Raw genomic sequence first — 18447 nt, 5'->3', positions numbered from 1 at the left:
CTTGATAAGATCGTAAAAACAATATATACAGAGAAAACGGTTAGGCCGCAGCAAGTAAAAGGTTGATTTTTGAGATCTACGCAAAATTTCAGTCTAGAGACAATTGTCCAACCCTACTGACTCAGACAGTTACATAAATGGACCTGGCTCCTGCTCTAAACCCTGTGAAGCAAGCTTTGTAAATAATGCGGTGTGAATCATATGAGTGAGAACCGTAGAACGTCAGTTGTCTGGCAAAAATAAAAGAATAGCTTTTGCGTAAATAGAAGTTCACTTGAAGGCTTTCGAGCGACAGGAAACGAGGAATAGTTTGCTACTGGTTATAGCTATCGGTATTCGAATCAGTTTCAGAAAATGAAATCCAGGAAAGGGAGGGAGAACGTGCACAAGGACAGTCTTCCCAGAAAAAACGAGAGAGAGAGAGAGAGAGAGAGAGAGAGAGAGAGAGAGAGAGAGAGAGAGAGAGAGAGAACCGGTCCACATATGGATGGCCTAACGTAAATTGCTGGAAAATCCATCTAAAATACTTCTAAAACCACGTGTACGTGTAAGCAAGTACTCGTGTGATGACAAATACAAAAACAAAGGTTACATGGAGCGCAGTATTAGGAAAATAGTTCAAGGAGAGAAAGATAGATATATACTGTAGTTACCATGTGCTCCCATGTGCTCATTTAGTTTTCACATTTGTACAAAAATGTGTCTACTTATTGCATTAAAAAATACAATCATGTTATTTTATGAATTTGTCTGGTGGGATACATAATTATATTCTGCTCATTTCACACACTCCTCTTCTGCTTCTCTGCCTGTTGGCATTTTTTTTACCAAGGACACCAACCTAACGTGTTTATATAAGTCAGTTGAGCATCATCAGTATTTTGAGAAATCAAATTGCGTTTTACAGAAGATGCAATGAAACCATATCAGTAACTTTTAGTCATTCCATTTTCGCAAAGGAATGAGAGAAAAAGATAGACATTACATTTTTATCTCCCGCTTTTGCTTGTGAGATTGGCGAAACTTGGCTTTTTCCATTTTTTGCAGCGGAACGGCAAACCACTGTGTCCTTGAGAGATACGTCACATATAGTAAACAAGAAGACGAAGAAGAAGAAGAAAAAGGAAATGAGATCATAATGCTGCGTCCTGAGAAGCCACAATAGTACAACGCACTATGTTGGTCATCAAAATAGATTCATAAAGATCTGGACGAAGGTAATAGGTAGAATTTCCAAACGTTGTACTTAAGTCTGCCTTCTGATAATGGCGGTAAGAGACTTTCCGAACGGCAACGAAGCTCCAGGAGACACTTCACTTCACCTTGGTATTTCGTGATGCGAGACTGTGACGTCAATGGGCTATTATGCTTCCCAGATCTTAGATTTTGTTATTATTTATTATAATACGTTTCGGCTGTCACGACACTTTATTTCTATCTTTGCTTTTCTACGATAGAATAGAAAATACAATTTAGGCCGAAGGCCAAGCGCTGGGACCTAAGAGGTCATTCAGCGCTGAAAGGAAACTTAAGAAAAAAAGGTTACAAAGGTGTAACAAGAGGAAACCTCGCAGTCATAATTGATGAAGAGCAAGGTGGAAGAGCAAGAATATGAGTGGAGATACAGTAAAAGGAATGAAAGGGGTTGCATTCCGTTATGATTATTCCAGAGTAATGCAACAACACATCATGAACGATGCACGACATGACATATGACTTTCAGATCACCTTTGTGGTGCCTGAGGGACGTAAGTCTCAAGTCACGATGCTTGACTTTGCCCAAAAGTCCCAGATTCCCTCAAGAAAGACAGGAATGTTATTGTCTGTGAATATGGAGATTCAATTTAGGTTATGGAACTGTTTATTGTGGAGTTTACTTCGTTTGGAAATGATTATTATTCTTTTAACGGAGGCTGTTTCTCACAGAGGCGAGGATGAGTAAAGTTACAATCAAAAGTACTCAAGTGTAGGTGCAATGATTTTCATTGTCAGTAAAGTGAGTTAGAAAAATAGATGACTTTAAGTACTTAAATCACCAGTCTTTTTTTTGTTTTTTTGTTTTTGTTTTTATAAAAGGTGGGCAAATACCTCTAATGCGACGATATGAATTCTTGACCTTTGACCTCGGTTAATTGATATATGTGACTAACAACTCCAGGAATCGATGAAGATTTGACACATCTTGCTGAAAGTAAATAAATAAATAAAAAGTATAGTTTATTCGCACAATTTCAAAATAGAAGTTGCGTTCAGAATACGATGTTCAAGGAGAGAGAGAGAGAGAGAGAGAGAGAGAGAGAGAGAGAGAGAGATAGGTGACTATGCAATGTGTCAATCACTAAGCTTGTCCAGCATTACTCAGCCGGATTGCCACGTGTGTAAGGATCGCAACATTAATGAGTAATTCTAATGTTCTACTGTAAGTTTTATACAATATAGAACTCGACACCTATCTGGAAGTGACCCACCTGCAAGCTGACAATCGCACTGGCTTTGGAAAACCAAACCACTGTTTGTCTGGTAAAAGCGCCCGAGAACCACCTTTATGTATCTTATGGATTAGTCTAATCCGTGTGACTTACGGCCTCGATTTTCATCTCGATATATTGCTGCTGCTGCTGTCTCCCCTTTCACTTCTTCCTGTCGTGGGGATCCAGACGGCACCGTGGAACTTCATGCGAAATCTCACTGGCAAACGGGATTAAATCTGATGAAATCATAATGAGTGGAACTTTTAGATTTTTGCACCCACATTTTCAATATACCGCCGTCTCTCTTTAGAGTAATGGAGGCTCATGAAAAAGATGCGATAACTGCAGACTTTATATATATGAAGATACATTCCATTTCCTATCATTATGTACTCTTAAATTGCATCCTTCACTGAAAATGCATTACATTGAAGTTTAAAGAGCGTTAATTAATGTGCCTTAATATAACAGGTTAAGAGTAACTTACTCTTTCTACCACACATGAGTTCGAATTCCACCTGACAAGGGAGACTTTCATTTGTTTCTCATCCGGATTCGAGGCTTTCTTTGAAAGCGACCAAAGGTTGAGATGAAACTGAAAGGCTGATAGGCCATAGTGATCATTAGGAAATAATGTTCCTGGTGCCTGTGCCCAAAAGTTTCGATATTTTATCGAAATTGTTTCGTTGCATTTATTAGTCCATAAAATCAACCAATTACGTTGCTTAATAACCTCTCATTTATATAGCTGCTCAATTTCTCATGTAATCCATCCCTCATTAGTTCAGGAAAATTAGCACTTTCAGGGAAAAATTAATAAGTTTTTATATATGGCAGAAATACTCCTCATGGGTCACAAAACAAAGATCTAAAGAGTTCCCCTCCGTAAAGGGGGTGCAACCTCCTTTTTTGGGGAAAAAACTCCCCTCCCCTACGGAAGGTAGCTTTCCGCATATTTATCGATTTTTCTCCAAAACGGTGCGCCGCACGGATAAAAGGTACAGGGAAAAAAAAAATATTGAATTTTGCACAAGTTCATCTGTGTCCATTTCCTCTAAATATTATAGTTTCGACGCAAATGAGCCAGAAAGTAGAGGACATACTTTCGCCGAAATGTGAAAATAAGCATTTCGCCCTTACATTCCCTTCAGTTTCTCTTAAACCACCGATTTATTGTAAAAATCCTGTATAGACGACATTGTAGAATGAAGATTCATCTTTCATTTGGTGTCTATTTTCCTCTAAACTTTAAATTAATGATGCAAACGAAACAAACAAACAAGAAATTTTAAATTCCTAGAAATGTATTTCTATTTATCTCATCATAAGGTTTACTAGAAAAAACTTATAAATAAACTTATACTTTGCATCATTTTTACTTCTTAATTAATAGTTAATTGTGTTTATTTTTTTTTAGAGATGAATGGAATGATTATCAGAAGTGACCATAGCGTCAAGAGATGAAAGGTTTTTGCTGCCAGAAGGCATTATAAGTGAATGTGAAATTGTGAAAGCGCAACAAGGCATCCATAATTTGAGACGTGTTAGTGAAATCGGAAAAGACGGTAATTTAGAAATGATACATAATGTTGACTCTATTGAAGTTGCACAAGATACGTAGGCGTGAATATATAAAACAGAAAATGTAGCCCGAGATGTAAGAGAGGAAAGTGAGAATTCGCCAGAAACGCAGCTGTCCTTGAGATCATAGGAAAAATTTAATTTCAAAAGTAACTCTTTGTTCTGTGGTGATGTCTGTGCTATTGCTTCAGAAAAGAAAAGGAATGTGCACAAACACAAAACCGTTTTGGAAGTTCAAGTTCGTTCTGCATTTAAAATGAAAATTTTAGATTTCGCTACACAAAGAAAAGATGAGTGGGGTGAGAAAATATCCAAACGAGTTAACAATGTTACAGGATGTCTTGTTGCTGAAGAAGCTCGTTCTCGTGGAATGTACTAAAAAAAAACACTTTTTTTTTGCACGACGACATCATCATCTTTGAAAAGGGGCGTCCAGAGGATGAATGCTACATTGACAGCGCTTTTGAAAAACTGTGTAGCTACGTACATTAATGATTCATAGGAATGTCAATTCACTTTACGTGATCTAATGCGAAATCTTGAATCTAATATGTTGGACTAAAAATGATCAATACCTGGTATACAGAAAGAGAAAAAAAGTGAAGAAGATGAAAGATTGAGAATTGTAAAAACTGCAGCAACAGTAGTTCGCGAGGACATAAGAACAAGTCCTTATAATGCCACAGATTATCCAGATGTTACGGACTTTATGAAGAATGCTAAGTATGTAGTTCCTGAAACATTGCGTAAGTTTTTAGACCTAGTAATTTAAAAGGATAAAAATAGTGAAAAGAAAAAACTAACAAAGAAATGCACAGCAATTGCCCATGCGATAATTGCCGCAACGCATCCAAGATCATTTTTGTCTTGTATATTGCTTGGTCTGGCTGTGCATTTATTTCGGAAACTTGGCTCAAAAACCATCGTCAACACAATATCATACTTGGGATTTTGTTCCACATACGTATAATGATGTCAAACTGTTTGAGTCATGACCCCGACCTGGGTCGCGTGGGTCTCTTAAGATACTGTGGGTCATGCAGAAATCAAACGCTCAGTGATTAACTTAACACCGATCTTATATTCTAATGAAGTTACACAAGGGCCCGAGTGAAATTGAACTTCATATCTACAGTACCGGCGAGATTGAGACCGATCAAGGAAACCGGCAGAGGGAACAAGGGGGAACTGCACGTCCACCCTCAAGGGGACACCTTGGCATTCTCTCTCTTTCCTCCGGTTCCCCACAAACCCCCCGATATTTTCCCTCCAGGATGTGATTGGCTCCGGCACCTCTCCTTAGGTATGTTGACCAATGGGTTTCAATATAGGTGACGCTAAACACTCAAACTTTTGGGAGGATGCTGGGAGGGAGGAGACGCTCTTCTCAATCTGAGAGAGAATGACCATTAAAGACACTCCGTGAGGCGTTCAGGAATTCTTGGGGAGCTCCTTATAAGCCCTCTAGAATGGTTTAGTCATCTGCTACAAATTCTTGGAAACCAGAAGTAGAAGGAGATCCATTTTTTCAATATGTTTTTGCTGATGCTAACTTTAATATTAAATCCTTAACTGGCAAAGGAACTTTTCATTCAATGGGCGGAATAAAGTGCGTAACTCCATCAAGAACTGTGCAAACTCAAGAATTCAATCAATTGAAGAGCATTCGATCCTCAAACGTGATGACAGCAGCTGGACAAATTCAAATAAGAGTATGGAAGAAAACAAAAAGAAGGTTTGAATGCCTTAAAACTGAAAATTGTCTAACAGTGAAGCCGTATAGTGTGTTTCACCTCCAGCACCAAAGGGTATTTTATGACTGTATGGAAAATTTCTCCAACCCCAGTCCTCTCCCTCATGACAAAGTTTTATGGAGGCTATAGCACATACTCTTCCTTCTGATAAGTCAAAAATTCTTGCACTCCCTTTCATTAGACTGTCGCCAACTGAGTATAATAAAGTTTTATGTGCTTTAAAGGGAACTTTTGGTTAATAGCCATTAAATTTCGTCAAACAGAACTTTTAATAAACTAAAAAATGAGCCATTGCTTGATTCTGTACGTAATCCCATTTTTTACAATTCGATTTAAAGTAGAGCCGAGTTACTTCAATGGAGAGCGCCATTTATCCAGGTTTTGACTATGTTGCCATCTGGCGGATTAGTACCGATGAAGTAGGGTGACTAGGGTCGCAGTCGCCTCACAATAACAAGGGCAGCGAAGCATGCGTATTGTATTGTATTCGTCTTCGGTATTGCCCTCGTGTTTTAGGTAAATTGTCATTCAAATAGTGTCAATTATGCCAACTTGTATGGCGTTTGGTTGTGCCAATACTTCTGGCAAGTGTCCAAAAGGCATATCAGTCCACAGGATTCCGTCAAATAGAAAGAAATGAAGTCGCTGGCTGATGGCTCTTCGAAGGGAGGATATCAACATCAAAACCTTTCAACCTTCAACGCAAACCGTTGTCTGTTCGGACCATTTCTTACCAACAGATTTAAAAGATGACATTAGGAGCAGGTTACTAGGCATGGCTATGAAATTCATATAATATGTTTTGGGAACTTAATTTCCCTCTAAACAGACCACGGTGTGCGTGTCCTTGAATTGATGATGGCCTCCAACTAGTCCTTTTTAACTCGTTTAATTAATGGGGTTTTAGAATTTAGGGCTGTATACCTAACTATGCCTACTTCAGGCTACTTCTTTATTTACCATTTCAATCATATATTTTCAGCTGACAAATACAAATTAAGAAGGATATTATCCGGAGATGCTGTGCCCTCGGGTTTTGTTCCGCCTGTCTGCGCCTGCCGCGACATGACGTCACGCGTAACAGGTGAGCCACACTTAAATGGCTGCGCCCATGGTGCAATAGAAAATTGGTTGTAAAAAATAAGAAAACGCCCCTTTCGAAAAAAAATTTTTCACCAGGGGTACTTAAAGGGAATAATACTACATATGGAACAGCTAAAATGTAACCAGAAGTTCCGCTTTAAGCTATGCTGCCGAGCAAAAAATCGGAGGAAGTGACGAGCTTTATCACTTTTGATCAGCCACTCTACATCAAAGCCAAGGATAGTGTCTCCAAGGCCAGAGGGTGAGGTGAGCTTTGCAAAGTAATTATGTATAAGGTTGTAGGATTTCATCTCCTTATATCTTATCTCGGGTCCACTGGATACATAATGGAGGGCAGTGGGATTTTACAACTGTGGTCAACTGTGTATGGTTCTTCAGCAGTGCCCCATGCTGTCAGGACATGCATGCTCGGGCTAGCAAAACTCATTGTTGACAGTGACAAACATCAAAACCAAATTTCATCTCTTGACGCTATGGTCAATTTATTACTCATTCACTTCTGAAAATCCTTCCATTCATCTCTGAAAAAAAATAAACATACGGTAATCACCCATTAATTACGAAATAGAAATGTGCAAAGCATAATCTTATTTATAAAGTTTTCCTTGTAAACCTTATGATGTGAAATAAATAGAAATACATTTCTAGGAATTTAAAATTTCTTGTTTGTTTGTCTCGTTTGCATCATTAATTAAAGGTTTAGAGCAAATGAAAGATGAATCTTCATTCTACAATGTCGTCTTTATAGCATTTTTACAAGAAATCAGTGGTTTAAGTTTAATTGAACGGAACGGAATGTAAGGGCGAAATGCTTATTTTCACATTTCGGCGAAAATACGTCCTCTACTTAAGCAAATTGGTCATTTTATATATTCACTAGGGATTTCGTAAAAGCTCAGAATTTCACATATTTCCTGTGACATATTACAAGCACACTGCACAACACTTGACTGATAGATTGTCTGCAGTTCGTTCAGCAACGATTATGGTCGTCGACGCCACCTGAGGCTCAGATATGAAGTCGGTGAAACCTTTGCCTGAGGAAGAACAGAGTGACGACACTTGACGATGGTCTGAATTTTTCATCATATTCCGACGGGTAAAATGCTGAAGCCCGAAGACAACCCGAATGACAAACTTGAGAGGATTAATGCCACGTGTCCCTCATCCACCGTTTATTGAAACCCGTTCCTCTCTCTCTCTCTCTCTCTCTCTCTCTCTCTCTCTCTCTCTCTAAAAGGCAGTGTCTATCAATGCACTTTGGAAAGAGGTAACGAAAAAAATTCCTTTTCCACTGACGTCAACTTTCTACTTGAGTTACATTTGTAGGTGAATATCCAATGCAGAGGTAATACGTCTCGAAAGCATAATAATGTCTGATTTTCATTAAGATACATGATTTTATTGAATGTATAATGGCAGATTTGGACTTGATATGCAAAAAATATTTGATATTTAAATCTAGTGACCTTTGATCCTGAATCTGGGGTGAAGTAACTGTTAGGAGCTGTTTTGCTGCTTGTAGGTACTCGGAGCAGTTGTTTAATGAAGAACTTGCGTGACAGTCTGAAGTAACAGTAATGCCGAGAAGTGCCAAACGAGAGGGTATGAAATGAGAGAGAGAGAGAGAGAGAGAGAGAGAGAGAGAGAGGAGAGAGAGATGTTACTTAAGTCCTGCTCCGGATATCTTTGAATGTGCACAAGATTGGCCATCCGAGACTGTTGTGATGTATCATTTGATTCAATCGGATTCCTGAAATACTTTATGAAATAATTATTCAGTCATTTTTTTCTTGATTTGTTATCTCTATTAATCAGGTTACTTTCAGTTTTCTGGAACAAGTGCATAGTTAGGCTCTCCACATTGCTGATCTGAGCCTCGAGTATATGAAACATTTATCACATATTTAAATAGTATAATAATTCAGTTATTCGAACATGTCGCATTATTTGGTGCCCTTCCATTTCACTTCCCTCCGTACACTCGTAGAGCCACTAGTACGAGGAGCAGGGTATGACAATTGCCAGTAGTCTTGGAACATCACGTTTGCTTTGGATCTTTCCTCTATAGATAGTGACCCTTCCCCCCACCCAAACCCCCCACCCCCACCCCCCAGGGTTTTCGGAGGTCGTTATCTCGGACTAATGTTTCTTGGGTGTCCTTATCTTTATGATATTTACAGTTTTTAGTTTATGTTTTTACGGTAATCCCCAACGGACTTGTACTAATCACGCTGCGAATGTGGATACATACCTGCTTAGTTCTTATAATAAGTAAAGCACATTATTAACGTTGCTTGCATTGATTATTGAAGTTCTGTTCTTCCTTAAGACTGATTAATGTTAGCAAAATTTAGGTGAATGTAAAAGTGGTCTTTTATTTGTCTCCAAATAGTTAGAATTGAGGTCAAAGACCAAACGCTATGATCAATGAAGTCATTCAGCGTTGAAATGGAATTGGATGGTAAAAAGGTTTGAACAGTGTATCAAGAGGAAACGTCACTGAGAGATTATATTTAATTTTTTTATAATTATATGTTTAACAAATATCACAAACCCAACCGTTGTTTGTACGTGTATATTTTTGGCTATAAGTATTACATGACATAGAGTAATATGACAAACTCATCCCTTTTCTGGAATTAGAAAAACATCACATATCAAATCAATCCTCTTCTAATTTTATGCATAGTCTACTTTGTGTATTATGATAAACTCTCTCTCTCTGATAAGTTGTATATATATATATATATATATTATATAATATATATATATATATATATATATATAATATATATATATCAATAGAGGGATCCACAATAACATCCTTGTTTATCTAGATATAATATATTTATGAAATATTACAAAAGCGTTGTATATATTTCCAAAAAATAAATTATATCTAGATAAACAAGGATATTACTATGGATCCCTCTATTGATTTCTTAGAAGCACGAAACAGTGTTTTTATATTGCATTATATATATACATATATATATATATATATATATATATATATATATATATATATATTATATATATATATGTGTGTGTGTACGGAGAGAATAATAAAAAGAATCCTTAATTGAAGGCATTATGCACGAAAAAAAGTTATGGTAAAAACATTAGATTTCCTTGTCCAAACGGAGTGATTTCACATATATACCAATACACTGTTTTTCTGCGCTAAAATACAATCCATCTCTCTCTCTCTATTTCTTAATACTCTGAGATTACGCTTGTCACTGCAAAGCGAGAGAGAGAGAGAAAGATTATTTCAGTAATTTATAACACTTAAGAGACCCAAGACATTATCAAAATCTTTCAAAATACTTCCTGATATATTTTGACAAATCGAAATATCTCTCGTGATATATAGAAACTCAATGAAGAATCGAGAGAGAGGAGTGTGTGTAAGAACTGGTTATGACCTCTGCAGATATGGATTCCAGCTTGAAGAAAATATGGCCTTGTCTGGCCTCGGCAGCAGCTGTTGGTCGGAAGTTTTTGTCCACATGTCCAGCAATTTACTGAGAGAAGTCTGACGCAGGAAGTCATCTTGTTTGCTGTAGCGGCCTATTCACTGGTGATGATATAGATATCTGATGATAGAGCTGAAGAGCCCAAGGAAAAGGAACTGGACGAGAGAATTACGGTCTTGCGAGACACCATCCAGCATGTGAACTTGACATAATAAATCGTCAGTTGCAGCAGAGGTCGACTACTATGAAGGCGTTTGACAGATCACTCAAGAGGTGTTGCAACAGAGAGGGCCCACTCGCTCGAGGCTGAAACTTTGTTTCCGAAGAAGGAGAACGATAAAGAGGGAGAAACAACAGCTGGAAACAAGATCCTCAAGATCACAGAAGAAAATCACCAGATGAAGTACTACACAAAGAAAATTGGGCAGAAAAACGATGCATTATGTGAGGGATTTGTCTGTGCAGTTAGCAAAGGCAAACTGCCCGCTTCAAAGGTCTGAGAAACTCCTACGACAGAAGGAGAAAGACAGCAGCTCAAGACTGAATAAGCATCGCGGATGGCGAGGCTCATCCAGGAACAAAATGACGCGACCGAGGCAGCACGAATCCGAGAGGAAAGACCTCGAGCTCAAGTTCTAGCGCCTGCTGAAGAAAGTGGAAGACCTCACGAAGGAAAAGCGTCGACTCCAGTGTGAACTTAAGGTGGCGGAACTCAAGAGGATGAAAGGCTCCCAAGTCTTCAAGAATGCCAACGGGAAAGCGCCCTTCAAGACACACATGGAAGAGGACGAACTAACGAACACACTGTCTCCGTCTGTCTCCAAGGAAGGAGGAAGACTTCAAAATCGAGAAGAGACGAGTCGACGCCTCCGGCAGATTCTCAAACCAACCTTCCACTTCAAGCTCTTTTCCTCACCCTCCTCGAGAGAGTCTGCCATCAAACACAACAAGGAATAAAAACAAGTTTTTGGAGGAAACCAAAAGTCTGGTACATATATGGAACCCTTCAAAATGTGAGAACAACATAGAACAAGCTGTCAGAGGACCATCCACAAAGAAGTTGAAAAGCATATACACCATGTCAGGAAATTCTAAATCTATATATATTCAGAAATTCTGAATATATATAAATTTAGAGTTGGAGCGATGGAAAACTTCAAGAACTACAGTACAATCTGTCAGAGGACCGTCCACAAACAAGTTATTTTTCAAGAAGTTGAAAAGCAAATAACACCATGTCAGGAAATTCTAAATTTATATATATTCAGAAATTCTGAATATATATAAATTCAGAGTTGGAGCGATACTTCAAGAACTACAGTATTTTTTTTGGTGAGCAGTGCCAATGAACAGAGGGAAGGCGCTCACTGCTGGCTAAACAAAACCCCTCTGCAATGATTTGGCCCTGTGATGACACCCCAGCAGTGAGGCATCATGCCGCTAAAAGCGCAAGGGGAGAAGAAGAGATGAGAGAGGGGGGGGGGGGGGGGGGGGGGGGGTGGTTTTTTTTTCTTGGGGGGGGGGGGGGGGGGGGGGGGGGGGGGGGGGGGTGGGGGGGGGGGGGGGGGGGGGGGGGGGGGGGGGGGGGTGGGGGGGGGGGGGGTGAGAGGAGAGAGAGAGAGAGAGAGAGAGAGAGAGAGAGTTAAGAACAAATTCAGAAGCAGATGGAAGAGATAGGTTATTTTGCAGGTGCAGGACGGAATACTTCTGGAAGAGTTAAAAAAGAATCCTGAGAATGCCAAACACGGCATAACCGCTCACTTTGAAAAGACAGAAGGCTCCAGGAAGGCGAGAGGTCACTAAGAAGAAATTCAGATGGGATTAGTTGTCGATACTGAAGAGGAGGAGGAGGGCTGACAGAAAACAGAAAAAGGGTGCATGAAGGTTGCAGAGAAGTGATACAAGGAGACGAGAAATAAAGGAAGACTGGATACATGAAGGAGTCCTGGAAGAGGAAATGAGAGGAGCTGGAGGAAAGCGAGATAAACCAAAGAGAAGTCAAACGGAAGGATAGCAAGAACATCGATAAAAAGAAAAATTCTGATTTCCTAAGAGCAAAAAGAAGATCAAGCAAAATGAGAAAGAAGCTATTAGAAGATCCTCAATAAACCGATTTTGTGCAAGGTGAAATTGTCAATGTTCATTTGAGGGATCCTCCGGAAGACGAACTACAAATGGAAACCTGTTCCAAGGAATTCTAAGAAGTGTTGCTATGGTGAGCAGTGCCAATGAGCAGAGGGAAGGCGCTCCTGCTGGTTAAACAAAACCCTTCTGGAATGATTTGGCCTTGTGATGACACCCCAGCAATGGGGCATCATTTCCGTCAAACGTGTAAGGAGAGAGAGAGAGAGGAGAGAGAGAGAGAGAGAGAGAGAGAGAGAGAGAATACAGATGCTATAGGATAATGAAAAAGAAGGAATTATTATTGGAACTAGTCAGTTCCAATAATATTTAAGGTTTTTTTTTATATAGAAAATATAACGATTTACAACAATATGATGTGATAAGGTTTCATAATAATTATTTTCCAAAACATATAAGATAATATTTCTTAAAGCAGAAGGTCTCAAATATATCCATTAGATTAGTAACTAAACAGGAATAAAAGCTCAGGCTCTCTCTCTATCTCTCTCTCTCTCTCTGTACACTGTATGCATTTCTTTCTTTATCGTTCCTCATACTTTCTCTCTCTCTCTCTCTCTCTCTCTCTCTCTCTCTCTCTCTTCTCTCTCTCTCTCTTCTTCTCTCTTGTCTTGTCTCTTTGTCCAAATATATTTCATTCATTATGCATTTCTTTGCCTGATTACCGTAATTTTCCTCCTCCTCCCATTTGAACCATTCTAACTGTGTACTGGTTGTTTGAATGTGGGCCACCTTTCAGGGAAAGAAGGGCATGATCTCTCCAAGCTAGGTTTGGCGGGGCGACGCCGGTTTTGTTGCTGGCTGTACTTCTTACTAGCGCTTTATCATTTGTGTTGTTAACCGCGCTGAGCTCTCACTATCCTCTATGCATCTGTGCCATTGCTTTACAATTGTTTTTCGAGCAAAATTTGCAGACAAAATCAAATAAGATATATATATATATACATATATATTTGTATATATATTATAGTATATATATAAAATCACACGAATACATGATGCTTTAATGAAAGTCATATGCTTAGGTATTTTCTGAGAAGCGTTCAACATGAATAGTCGCGAATAGCTGTTGCTTGCATACAATTTTACGAAATTAGGTTGTTAACATTCTATTTGATGGAAAATAAAGTATTTGTTTTGTATATCTTTCTCTCGCTTCCTGACTTTTGCGGCAACAGACAAATTCGTCGTACATGAAATTGACCTAATTTACAAATTTTGTAATATTTCAGAGCGGATAATTATAACCTCGTTGCCCAACAGTGCACTACCATTTATAATTACCTATAAAGAGTCTTGCAGCCTACCGTCGTACAGTTCTAAATTTGGAAATGTTTTGAAACACTGAATTAAATGCATTCCAATTTGTCAGCTCGCTGCTAAGTTTTTATCGCTTTCTATTCACCGTCTGCTTTCTTTGGCATCCTCACAATCCTCCGTTATCCTCTCTGTTGTGTTGGTGGATTCCATGATCCTAAGACAGTTCAGAAATCAAGAAGGTAGTCTTGTTGAAGCGAGAGAACGAGAAAATTATTATTGGTAGCAAACTTTTTTTTTTTATGTCAAGAGAGTTCAGGTCTGGTCAAAACGGCCAAAAGCTCCAGCTGTTACCTTCTTCCTCGACCGTCGTATTTTGCAACAAGGAAATCTCATCGATAAGTTCGACGTCATCATAATTATTAGCTTCATTATTGTGAAACGAAAATTATATATATATATATATATATATATATATATATATATATATATGTATATATATATACATTGTATTTAAATAAATATACAACACATATATATGCATATATATACTTATGTATATAAGTGTATTGTATATTTAAATAAATATACAATACACACACACACACACATATATATATATATATATATATATATATATATATATATATTAGTATATAATTTTCGTTTCACAATAATGAAGCTAATAATTATGATGACGTCGAACTTATCGGTGAGATTTCCTTGTTGCAAAATTTAATTTTATTGCACATAGTGTGGAACCAAAGATTACAATAATAAGTAAGTTTTTCCAACAATGAACTCAAAGAAGAATATAACCATTTCAGTGCATACAAAGGCCAACACAACTGTCTAGGATTAACTCAAGCACTAAGTAAGTCAGCGTTTTTCAAACAGCAGGTTACGACCCTTCAGCGGGTCACGAGATAAATAAAATGGGCCAGGACAACAAAGAAAGAAAGAAAAAAAACGCAAGTGGCTGCAAAGGCAGAATAAAAGCAACTCTAAATGTTCCATAGCACGCTAGTTTTACAGATTTCTCCCATGATATGACAGGCTTTACCAATCGAAACACAATATTACATCTTATTATGAATTTATCATACATACACAGAAAAGATGTTACCGCAGTCGAAATAACTTCAAGATTTTGTCCAAGGAAATCGACAGTCTCTCATTCTTTGTCTCTCATTTTTCCTGGAATCCTTAACTATCGAATTAGCCATGTTAGATTTCCATAACAGCTCTGGCAATCGATAAACGCAAACACACACTTTCTCGTCTTGAATTGTTAATCATTAATCAGTGTTGTTCCAAAAATTGGAAATGGACAGTTGTCAACAGTTTATTTTATATAGATTAACTTTTATATTTTTTCAGTCTTTACTTCACTCAGACTTAGTCTAGGCATTTTTAGTTATTAAGGCAAGATCGCATTGTATATATATATATATATATATATATATATATATATATATATATATATATATATATATATATATATATACTATCTATATATATATATATATATATATATATATATATATTATATATATATATATATATATATATATGTGTGTGTGTATATATATTACTGATTTTATCTGTCTTGTTCGTCAACAGATCCGTTCCAGGGCAGGTGGGCGGAGATATGTTCTCTAGGGTGCTTCTATTAGAGATGCTTCTGAATTTCGTATATGTCTATTTGCCAGTGTTTACATTTATTTTCTCTGTATTTATTCATATTCCATAAGGTTTTGTGCTTATCCTTTTGACATTTTATGAGATTTCCCTGTCCTGAAATAAAGGTTCTCAATGAATATAAGAAATATACTTGTAAATTGTCGACGCTAAATAAATGAACCTAGTGATTAGAATTTGTCTTTGATTTATTACACGTGGGTATAATAGGTCGCAATTCAAAATGTGGTTCTTGCTGTGGGCCGCAGTAAAAAGTTTGAAAAACGCTGAAATAAACCAAGAAGAGGCAAAGGTCATAAATAAGTAATACTGAGACCTCAGTTTCCTCTCTGATATATATCTGCGGCACAATGGGGCCAAAAGTACATGGCCCTGGGGTTAGACTGATATTTTTGTTTGTTAACTTTATTCAAGTAGATTCTACGAGGTCTCTAGAAACATCTTGTTATTACACTATTATTGGACCAATCAATCCCAGTGGTTTTTCACTAAAGTTCCCCCCCCAAAAAAAGGAAGTAATGTTTCGGCCACTTCCAACTGAGGTTATGTTGATTTATTCTGACTTTTAATTCCTTCCTTGCCTGGCCCAAATCACCGCCTGATCAAGAGGTGGCCATGTAAAAACGACATCTTGTGGAAATAATACCCAATTTTTCCGAGGGTTAAGCAGATTAACCGGCCCGTAAATAATGACCTGTCCAAGTTGACAGGAAAATCGGCTGCCTTCTCAAACATATGCGACTTTTCTAAATTGATTTATCATTTAAAAATTTCAATGGAAAATAATGATGATGAAAATTTAAATGGAGAGATTATATATGCCTGACAATGTCCGTTTCTTGATTTATCTTTTGATAAAGATGATATCTAATAGTGAATGTTAACAACGCGTGGCGCCACCGGCGAACTTCATCAAAACGGCCCGAGTCTTTCTAAATTTGTTGCACAATAGAACCGTTGTTTATTAAATCTCATAAATGGATTATGACTCATTTGATTTGGGCCAGGCAAGAAAGGAATGAAATCCCGGACAGTAACATGCTCTAGTCTAGAGTAATGAAAAGCAATGAATTCATATTCATATGAAGATTATTAATACTGAGAGAGCTATTTAGTTCTGCCTCTTGGAATGTGGATGTATGCGTGGCAGTGCTGAGTTTACTTTTGCAGCAAATGTAGTGATAAGACCAGGAGAGAGAAATGTTTCCTTTTCAACCAAATTCTGTATCGATATTCTAATGGATGCGAAGTTGTGCGTGCCATCCAGATTCTGGCTATGCAACTTTGGAAATCTGAGAAAATATCGATAACTTTATTGCAATATGAGTCATTTTACATATCTCGTCGAGTTGAGTTTAGCAGCATTTTTCCAATTGTTTAACGGTTTTCTTTACTGAAGGTATAAGCATGTCATATGAAGAGATAGGCTGCCTTGAGCAATGAAATATATGGCTGTGGCTCTCACGATGTCTGCGTTTTGGGCTATTTCATATATATAATATATATATTAATATATATATATATATATATATATATATATATATATATATACGTGTGTGCGCGTACTTGCATGTGTATGTGCGTTGTCTATACGCTCATCAACATCCTTGTTTGTGGAGCTCTCGTCTCCCACTAAATGTCGGAGCTATGAGTGGATGATTGGTCGAGTCACCGTTGAAATAAAGCCTGACGCAATGTCTTAACAATGCAGCGTTGGTGTAGAGATTCTGAACGGATATTGGCTCACTCATCGTTAGGAAGCGACCATAGAAATCTGTGCAGAGACTTCGGCGTCAGACCTAAATGATCACGAAGCTATAATTCATATGCAGAAGGTACTGCTGATGATTGAATAATCAACTTTTAGGAGATTTGACAGTGGCAGCAGTCCTTTGCTACTTTTTCTGACAACACTAAATAAGTGCCTGTTTCTTATACTAATATACTATAATTTCGATAATGATTCATTTCAAATATTGACATCATTTGTGGAAGTACAATGATAAGCTCTCATCACAATCGGTTGCACCAAGATAATATCATGTGTGTGTGTATATATATATATATATATATATATATATATATATATATATATATATATATATATATATATATATATATATATATATATATATATGTGTGTGTGTGTGTGTGTGTGTGTATATATATATATATATATATATATATATATATATATATATATATATATATAGTATATATATATATATATATATATATATATATTATATATTTATATACTTTCATTGTTCAGGATTAAGCCAGAACGCAAGTAAATTATTACCCTTTTATATAGGAATATCATATTCTCGAGTTGCCCCTCTGAACTGAAAGCCTCGTTCTCTCTAAACCATCTCCTATTGGCTACCTGGAATTAATCTCCACAGGTATCCTGAAGGGGTGGAGCATCTTGACGCCAGAGATTTTAACCCTTACTGGACGGGTAAATATATATCGATATGCAGTTCCTCAGGCCAGGTAAACTTTGAGGTTGGGCAATTTATGAAAAAAAAAAAAACACATCAATGGAAAGAGGAAGATATGCAAATGTACATGGTGAAAGAAAAAAAATTCTAAAAAAATTTTCCCTTTCCCTAGTATCCACAAAAAGTTGAAAATGACTATTTACAAGCCAATTGTAAATTCTACCAACTTATATATGTTTTTGTAATAAATAAATTTATTTTATTTTGTGAAATTATAATTACTGCTTACACAATATCAAAACAGATAAGAAATAAAACCAGTACCAAATTCTTAGCATATTTGTTGAAAAATATTTACGTAAATTTACTAAAAACAAAGATTCAGTAACTTTCTTTTACTGTTACCAGTTTTTTTCTAATATTTCTTTGCAATTTTCTTTGTAAAATTACATTTACAACCGACATACCATTGTAAAAGACAAAAAAAAAAAAAAACAACAGCAACCCCTTG

The sequence above is a fragment of the Macrobrachium nipponense genome, chromosome 28, assembly GCF_015104395.2.
Source record: "Macrobrachium nipponense isolate FS-2020 chromosome 28, ASM1510439v2, whole genome shotgun sequence".
Classification (NCBI taxonomy): domain Eukaryota; kingdom Metazoa; phylum Arthropoda; class Malacostraca; order Decapoda; family Palaemonidae; genus Macrobrachium; species Macrobrachium nipponense.
This window is presented reverse-complemented; position numbering follows the sequence as displayed.